Source organism: Podarcis cretensis (genome assembly GCF_951804945.1).
Source record: "Podarcis cretensis genome assembly, chromosome: 2".
Taxonomy (NCBI): domain Eukaryota; kingdom Metazoa; phylum Chordata; class Lepidosauria; order Squamata; family Lacertidae; genus Podarcis; species Podarcis cretensis.
Window position 1 is genome coordinate 110137475 of NC_137171.1, and position 9506 is coordinate 110146980.

General features: G+C 44.0%; 1 long non-coding RNA gene across 1 annotated transcript; it reads left to right on the forward strand.

Moving 5' to 3' along the window:
- The first annotated feature begins 3618 nt into the window (after positions 1-3618).
- LOC307211369 lies at positions 3619-7398 on the forward strand. Its single transcript, XR_013836410.1, has 3 exons — positions 3619-3851; positions 6261-6380; positions 7191-7398. It is a non-coding gene; the product is annotated as an uncharacterized lncRNA (long non-coding RNA).
- Positions 7399-9506: the final 2108 nt, after the last annotated feature.

Consider the following 9506-nt stretch of genomic DNA (forward strand, 5'->3'; position numbering starts at 1 on the left):
CTGGGGCGCCTGTTTTTCTTCTGTGGGCAGTCAGGTTTCTACCACCCTGGCAGCTGGGCAGCTCGGTTGAGTGGAGGAGCCTGGAAAGAGCCATCTATTATATAAGTCCAGATGAAGCCTTATTGGCTTCTCTCAGGTCACCTGATCAACCTGGGCTTGATAGCTGCAGTAACACACAATGGCGCTTTAGGACAGGTAGACGTCTGACCGTGATGACGAACGAGGTTAATCCATCCCAGTTCTACATGTGGCAGATTATATAGTATATCTGTGTTGTTCATAGAATCATAGAATCATAGAATCATAGAATCATAGAATCATAGAATAATAGAATCATAGAGTTGGAAGAGACCACAAGGGCCATCGAGTCCAAACCCCTGCCAAGCAGGAAACACCATCAGAGCACTCCTGACATATGGTTGTCAAGCCTCTGCTTAAAGACCTCCAAAGAAGGAGACTCCACCACACTCCTTGGCAGCAAATTCCACTGTCAAACAGCTCTTACTGTCAGGAAGTTCTTCCTAATGTTTAGGTGGAATCTTCTTTCTTGTAGTTTGGAGCCATTGCTCCGTGTCCGCTTCTCTGGAGCAGCAGAAAACAACCTTTCCCCCTCCTCTATGTGACATCCTTTTATATATTTGAACATGGCTATCATATCACCCCTTAACCTCCTCTTCTCCAGGCTAAACATGCCCAGCTCCCTTAGCCGTTCCTCATAAGGCATCGTTTCCAGGCCTTTGACCATTTTGGTTGCCCTCCTCTGGACACGTTCCAGTTTGTCAGTTTCCTTCTTGAACTGTGGTGCCCAGAACTGGACACAGTACTCCAGGTGAGGTCTGACCAGAGCAGAATACAGTGGCACTATTACTTCCCTTGATCTAGATGCTATACTCCTATTGATGCAGCCCAGAATTGCATTGGCTTTTTTAGCTGCCGCGTCACCCTTGAGTCCATCATCCAAATCGTTGATAAAGATGTTGAATAAGACCGGGCCCAAGACAGAACCCTGTGGCACCCCACTAGTCACTCTTCTCCAGGATGAAGAGGAACCATTGATGAGCACCCTTTGGGTTTGGTCAGTCAGCCAGTTACAAATCCACTGAGTGGTAGCATAGTCAAGACCGCATTTTACCAGCTTCTTTACAAGAATATCATGGGGAATATCATGTTGTTCTCTCTCTCTTATCAGATCAGCCTTTAGCAAGCACAGCATGTGTAAAAGAAACCCAGTGAGCCGTATACACAGGTGGCTCAATTATTACCAAGGAAGCTGAACATTTGGCTTTTAGCTCTATCAAATGGCCATCTCAGCTCTGCCCTTTGCAACCACTGAGCCTCATCTCTATGATACTCTTCAAGGCTCAGGGATGTGCTTGGGTAGTGATGTGATTCATCTCAAAAAAGCAACAACCTCCCAAAGGTTTACTGCACTTGCTGCATATGGATTGCTCTGTGTTCCAGAACTAATGCTTGACATGTGGAAAGATAAATGACGAAACAGAATATTCAGAGACGGATGCACGAATTTGATCCAGGACAGAGTGGCCACATGTACACAGAAGGTGCACACACTGCGTTTTGTCTTGTGAGGTGAATGTGGTAAATGTAAAGTTGTCACTGTTTGTGGGTTCATCCTACACTGTTAAGTGTATGAGGGAGACTGTTTAGGACTCAGTAAAGCACTGAGGGATGAGGGTCCCTCTGCCGCTGGGTCTGGAATGGTTTCTAGTGATAACATGTCAGCGAACTGTTCTCCTCCTCTTCCATTATTTCCCAGCTTTCCCCCTCATCTTCCTCTGAGGTGTTGAAGGAAGGATCGCAAGTGAGAGAGTGCAATTATGCCCCACTTGTGGGCTGCCCATGGGCAGGGAGTGAGCAGGATGGTGGACTGCACAGGCCTTTGGCGTGATCCACCTGAGCTCAACTTGTATGTTTGTATAAGTGATTTAGATCTGCACTGCAACCCTATGCTTGTTTACTCAGAAATCAGTGGGGCTTAGTCACCCTCATTGTGTAGGATTGCAGCTGGGTTGTGTGCAGTACCAGATCAGCTCATGGTGAGCATGGGTAAAATGAATCCAGTTCTGTTTGAACAGTCTTCACAGATGGCACAAGGGAAGCCGAACATTTTGTTTCTGGTCTACCGAATGGTCATCTCAGCTCTGTCATTTGTAACCATTGAGCCTCATCACTGGATACTCTTCAAGGCACAAGGAAATTCTGTGCTTGGGTTATGATGTAGTTGTGTGTGTGTGTTTTTAAAAAAGCCTAAAAGCTCCCATTCACTGCAGTCGCTGCATACTGATTGCTCTGCTTTGTAGATCTAATGCTTGAAATGTGGGATGATAATAACAGAACAGAACACTTGAGGAGGCCAGATAAGAAGATGGAATCTTGCAGCATGACTTTGATCTAGAACAGGCTGGTAATGTGTACACACAGAAGGTGCACGCGTTAGATTTTATTTTGGGAGACAAATGTGGTAAATATAAATATAAAGCTATCGCTCAGATGGGATTCTTACCTGGGATAAGATAATGTTAGAAATATAATTGATTTAATTGAATATTTGGGTTCCAGGAAAGATAAACAAGCAGCTTTGATATTTATAGATGCTGAGAAGGCATTTGATAATGTGTCTTGGTATTTTATGAAAAGAAATTTAGAACTTATGGATATGGGTCCAATGTTTCTTAATGGTATTCAGGCTATTTAACCTGAACAATATGCTAAGTTATCAGTCAATAGAACATTGACCGACAAGATTGAGACTACAAAAGGAACTAGACAGGGGTGCCCGTTGTCACCATTATAACAGTCCTTGAGGTCCTGACAAGGACGTTAGAAGCAACTAAGGAAATGAAGGGGACTGGTATTGGTTCAAAAGAATATAAATTAAAGGCCTTTGCTGATGATCTAGTACTGACATTAGAACAACCGATATCCAGCGCAGTGGAAGCACTGGAGAGAATAGAAGTATATGGGCAATTAGCGGGTTTTATACTCAATAAATCCAAAACAAAATTATTAACTAAGAATATGGATAGTAAGGAAAAAGGGGAACTGCAACAGAAAACAGGAATGATGATAGCAAAAAAAGAGAGTAAAATATCTGGGAGTCTGGCTCACATCTAAAAATATAAATCTGTATAAGGATAATTATGAAAAAGTGTGGAATGAAGTCAAAAGATATTTGGAAATTTGGGGAAGAATGAAATTATCATTTATGGGAAGAATTTCTGCTATAAAAATGAGCGTGCTACCAAGAATGTTATTTTCCCCCCAAACAATCCCGATTATCAGCGGAACAGGACAATTCAATATATGGCAAAAGAGACTTTCGAAATTTGTCTGGCAAGGAAAAAAAAAACAAGAATTAAGTATAAGCTTTTGACAGATGCTTTTGACCTTTGAAGAAGAGGTTAACCTGCAAAAGAAGGCTTAACTGAGGGCGGGCAGGGGAAGAGAAGCTCTGGAGCTGACTGAGGATTCCCAGGTAAGTTCTGCCGGCTATTGTGTGGGCAGGGCGGTCCCTCCCCTTATCTGGCCAAATCTCCTGGCAACACCTCCCCAGCCGGGACAGGATAACTGGCAGAGGTAGGAGGAGACCTCCAGGTGTCCGGCTGCGGGTGGTGGTGGTGGTGAAGCCGGGCTGTATTGCCAGGAGCAGCATAGGTCCAGGGGTGTGAGCTCCAAAACAGACTCCACAACAGCAAGAGGTCAGGTCAGTTTCTCCTCCATGCCAACAGGCTGGACAATGTCTTATGGCTTCACCCTGCAGACCCAGAGGCCACACTTGGCTCAGCTTTGGCTACTTGCTGCCTGCGTTGCTCTCTGTTTGGGGCCAGGAGGTAAGTCCCGCTTATGAGAAAGGAGGGGAGTTACAACACCAGTGCTTGGAATCCTTTTTTGAGGGGAAAAATACCTTTTCATAAAGTCAGCAGGTGCTGAAATGACAGCAGAGGTGGCAACAGCAGAGGGAACTCCAAAGAGTAGGCAGGTGTCACAATACACCAAAGACCAAAATGGTGTGGAACAGGCCTCCTGATAACATGGTCCCTTGCAGGAGGTTCTCTCTAGGAGAGCACAGTGATACGTTGGGTATGGAAGGGAGGAGGAGACCTCCAACTGGTGGGGATTGTTCCAACTATTATTCGAGCCTTTTATTCTTCCTGTTAGTAACATATTTTTATTGATTACAGTAAGGTCCCAGGGTGGGCCACTGACATCTTCAACAGAACCTGCTCCGGAGAGTTTGGAGAAAGCTCTGAAACAGATTTTGTGGTTCCCTGGAGGTGGGAGGGGGGGGGGAAAGAGGAAGAGACCTTTCAAAGGTTCAAGTAGAAATCTGTGTGCTGATGAAGCAATCTGCTTAGTATTGCTGCTCAATAACAATAACAATAATTTATTATTTATATCCTGCCCATCTGGCTGAGTTTCCCCAGCCGCTCTGGCCGGCTCCCAGTGTTAAAAACATGCCATGTTTTAGTGGATCAGGTCCAACATGGTTTCTTTAAACTAAAATTTGAAGCAAGCTTGCAGTTTTAAACCATGCACACTTAATTTTGCACACAATTCTCAAGCATCCAGCTCCTCCTGTTCTGCAGCCTCCTTTGTACCTGGGTTTTCACTATGCCTTTCCCTCCCTACTCCTTTTCTGCCGACTTCTTGCCCAAGACACCTTGCGAGGCTCCCTGCATGCAAAAGAGGCTCCTCTGAACATATGCAGAGCGCCTTTTCCTCCCCCACTGTGTTTTCCCACCTGCCCATGACTGATCTCCTATGTATACTCCATTTTCCTTCTCTCTCTCTCTCTCTTTCCCCCCACCCCACCTCAGGGATTTCGTCTTTGGTACACTCCATCCCACTATTTTCCTATTCAGGACACTCCTTGACTCCCATGACCCCATTGGTGCATGGCTATTAGCCCCACCTCCACCCCACCCCATGATTTTGTATCCTTGCTAATTATGCGTTCCCTTTTCTCCATCCCCTTCTGATAAACCCTACTTCCCTCCCACCCCCTATCACAAATCCCACCACGGCACTTGATGTTTTTATTCTGTGGACCACCCTGAGTTATAATGATGCAGCACAGTATATAAATCATATACAGTGTTACCTTGGTTCTCAAACGCCTTGGTACTCAAACAACTTGGAATCCAAACACTGCAAACCTGGTTTGCGAACTTTTCCCGGAAGCCGAACGTGCTCCGATTTGAGTGCCACACTTCCATTTTGAGTGTTATGCTGAGGTCTGTCTGTTTTTGCTATTTATTTTGCTTTTTGTTTTTGTGGCCCTTTTTGTTTTGTTTTGTTTTGTTTTGTTTTGTGACTGTGTGGAACCCAGTTCAGCTACTGATTGATTGATTGTGTGTGTGACTGCAGTATATTGTTTATTGCTTTCATTTTATGGCTCAATGGTCTCGTTAGAGAGTTAAATTGTTTTTAAAAGTCTGGAAAGGATTAACCCATTTTGCATCACTTTCTATGGGAAAGCGCGCCATGGTTTTGGAATGCTTTGGTTTTGGAACAGACTTCTGGAACGGATTAAGTGTGAGAACCAAGGTACCACTTTGGATGGATGGATGGATGGATGGATGGATGGATGGATAGATAGATAGATAGATAGATAGATAGACAGACAGACAGACAGACAGACAGATGTAGATAGATGATAGATGATAGATGATAGATGATAGATAGATGATAGATAGATAGATGATAGATAGATAGATGGATAGATAGATAGATAGATAGATAGATAGATAGATATAGATAGATAGATAGATAGATGATAGATAGATAGATAGATAGATAGATAGATAGATAGATAGATAGATAGATGATAGATAGATATAGATAAAATGGCACTATATTCTCATCCCTTTCAAAAAACCCACTTTTAGAACACTTCTTCCCCTTAGCTAGCTATTTCCCTTTCATATACCCCCAAAATTGAAGAAGACACATGCGCTTTGGAAACTGGGATTCGCTTTTATAGCTCAGCTCCCATTCAAGGGGCTTAGAATTTTCCCCAAGGTCTGCTATCAGCCCCTGAATGGGCAGGGCAGAAATGTTGCCGATAAATTTGTGGGAGGGTTCTGGGAAGCACCCAGCTTGTTGCTGCAAAAAGCGAGACGGTGAGCTTGGTGGATGTCTGGGGCTGCTCTTCTGGCACAGCAGAACTCTTCTTAGACCCTTCTCACCTAGGCAGGTTGCTTGCCAGGAAGAGCTGAAATGAGGCATTTCTTTTACAGCAGTAGCAATCAACTGCCAGGTCTGCAAACTGGTGCCGGAGGTGAGCATGCAGTGCTGGCCTAGAAGAAGCAGTTGCACAATGAGGGATGGATATTGCTTGCAGTTAATAACTATTGATGGTAAGGATTCTGTCGAGGGTGCTTGCCATTGTCTTTGCTCTAACCCCTAAAACAGCTGTGGAGAAGCTTTGGCTCTCCAGGTGTTGTCTTAATTTCAGTCCACCATTCTGACTTTTTGTATGTTTTGAATTATTGCTGGAGTGGGTGGCACTGTGGTCTAAACCACTGAGCCTCCTGGGCTTGCTGATCAGAAGGTCGGCGGTTTGAATCCCTGTGACGGGGTGAGCTCCCGTTGCTCTGTCCCAGCTCCTGCCAACGTAGCAGTTCGAAAGCACACCAATGCAAGTAGATAAATAGGTACCGCTGTGGCGGGAAGGTAAACAGTGTTTCCGTACACTCTGGTTTCTGTCAGTGTCCCATTGCACCAGAAGCGGTTTAGTGCTGCTGGCCACATGACCTGGAAAGCTGTCTGCGGACAAATGCCGGCTCCCTCAGCCTGAAAGCGAGATGAGCGCCACAACACATAGTCATCTTGGACTGGACTTAACCATCCAGGGGTCCTTTACCTTTTACCTTTACCTGTGGTGGTGGGAGGAGACCAGCAGTACCTCCTAATTACTGAGAGTGGAGGCAGTATGGTGATGGGAGCTGCCAAGAAGGAGCCATATGTGGCCTTCAAAGAGCATGCTGCAGCTGTCATTGGCACTGTGGCAGCAGTAGTGGGTGATGGAGGCCAGTTCTGCTGCCCCCGTGGATCCTGCTGCCTGAGGCGGTTACCTCCCCTTGCCTCATGGGTGGACCAGCCTGGCTTAGCATTCTACTTGTACCGAGGACGTATCCTGCATGTTCATTTTGCCTTTGTCTCCACAGTCGAAACAGATACCATAAAACATATACGAAGGAACTGCATTTCCAAAGCCACAAAGATGTGCAGGCGCAAATTCCTGAGCGACGACAGAAAAGAAATCTACGCTTTTGCTTGCTGTGATGAAAATGGGTGTTTGATGCCTCATGGAATGGTCAACTGAAGTGTATAGTGAAGATGATCCAGACACAAAAGCTTTTCTCTTTCTTTCTTTTTTTTCTGCATAATTTTTATTGTTTTTTAAATCATAACAAACAAACAAAAAATACAGCAATTTACACCTTGTTGTCACAGATTTCTTTCTATAAGACTTCCTTCAGCTTCCCCTCAAATCATCCATACCCTAATTTAACAAATTCACACAAATCCTGGCTTATATTGACATTATTTTCTCTTTCCTTCTTTTTCTCTTTAGACAATATTCCAACCTTTTCACAGAGCTTTTTTAAACCCAACTAGCGTTATCTGACCTTCACTTATATTTTCCAGATATTCCACGAATTTCCCCCAATCCTCAATGAACCTTTGGTCTTTTAAATATCTAATTTTCCCCGTCAATCTATCCATCTCCGCGTATTCTAATAGTTTTGCTCTCCATTCCTCAAGCGTCAGTATGTTCTGTTGTTTCCAGTTTTGAGCCAATAGGACCCTTGCGGCCGTTGTTGCATATTGAAAGAATTTACTGTCATTGTTCTTTATATCACTTCCTGCTAGGCCTAACAGAAAAGCCTCCGGCTTTTTCCCAAAGTTGTATCTTAATATACTCTTCATTTCATTATATACACTTTCCCAAAAACCTTTGATCTTTCTGCAGTCCCACCACATGTGGAAGAAGGATCCCTCTTTTTCCCTGCATTTCCAGCATTTATTGCAAGTTTTATATATTTTTGCTAATTTTGCAGGTGTTATATACCAACGGTAAAACATCTTCATAAGGTTCTCTTTTAACGTTATGCAAGCTGTAAATTTAAGATTTTTTTTCCAGAGTTTCTCCCATTCTTCATAGTATATATTATGGCCGATGTCCCTTGCCCAATGAATCATCACCGACTTCACTTCCTCATCTATCAAGTTATACTCTAATAGCATATTATACATTTTAGAAAGAATTTTATAAAAAGTAAAGGTAAAGGTACCCCTGCCCATACGGGCCAGTCTTGACAGACTCTGGGGTTGTGCGCCCATCTCACTCAAGAGGCCAGGGGCCAGCGCTGTCCGGAGACACTTCCGGGTCACGTGGCCAGCGTGACATCACTGCTCTGGCAAGCCAGAGCCACACACGGAAACGCCGTTTACCTTCCCGCTGGTAAGCGGTCCCTATTTATCTACTTGCACCCGGAGGTGCTTTCGAACTGCTAGGTTGGCAGGCGCTGGGACCGAGCAGCGGGAGCGCACCCTGCTGCAGGGATTCGAACCGCCGACCTTTCGATTGGCAAGTCCTAGGCGCTGAGGCTTTAACCCACAGTGCCACCATTGTTTATTATTTCAGTCTGGAATTTAGATTCTTTATCCGCGTATCCTCTCTCTTTAATGTCTTGTCTAAACATTTCGTTTATTTGGAAATAGTGTAACCAATCATAAACTTTTTCTTTAACCTGGTCATATGGTTTCAGTTTCCATGTCCCCCCTACTTTTGTTAACAGTTGTTCATAAGTTATCCAATCACCTCTCATGTTTACTTTTTTCACGCTCATAACTTCCAATGGGGATAGCCAGTGTGGTACTTTAGGTTCTAGTAGAAATCTATTCCTCTCCCAAACTTCCATTAGAGGGCCTTTAAAGATATGTGTTGCGAAACCCTTGTGTTTCCTCTTCCCCTGCCATAAGTACGCATGCCATCCTGCTCTGTTGTCGAACCCCTCCAGATCTAATAGTTCCTTATTTTCCAATTTTATCCACGTTTTCACCCAGCAAAGGCACGATGCCTCATAATGTAATTTCAGGTCTGGCAGAGCAAATCCCCCTCTTTCTTTAGCTTCTGTTAACAATTTAAACTTAATCCTTGGTTTTTTGCCCTGCCAGACATATTTTGAGATTCCTCTTTGCCACTCTTTAAATATCTTAGTGCCCTTGATTATCGGTAAGTTCTGGAACAGAAATAACATTCTCGGGAGAACGTTCATCTTAATTAAAGCTATCCTACCCCAGAATGACAATCTCAGCTTCCCCCACCTCTCCAAGTCCTTTTTTATCTCTTTCCATACCTGCTCATAGTTATTCTTAAATAGGTCTATATTTTCCGGGATTATCCATATTCCTAGATATTTCACCTTTTTGGCCACTTCTATTTCTGTTTGTTGTTGTAATTCCTCGATTGCCTT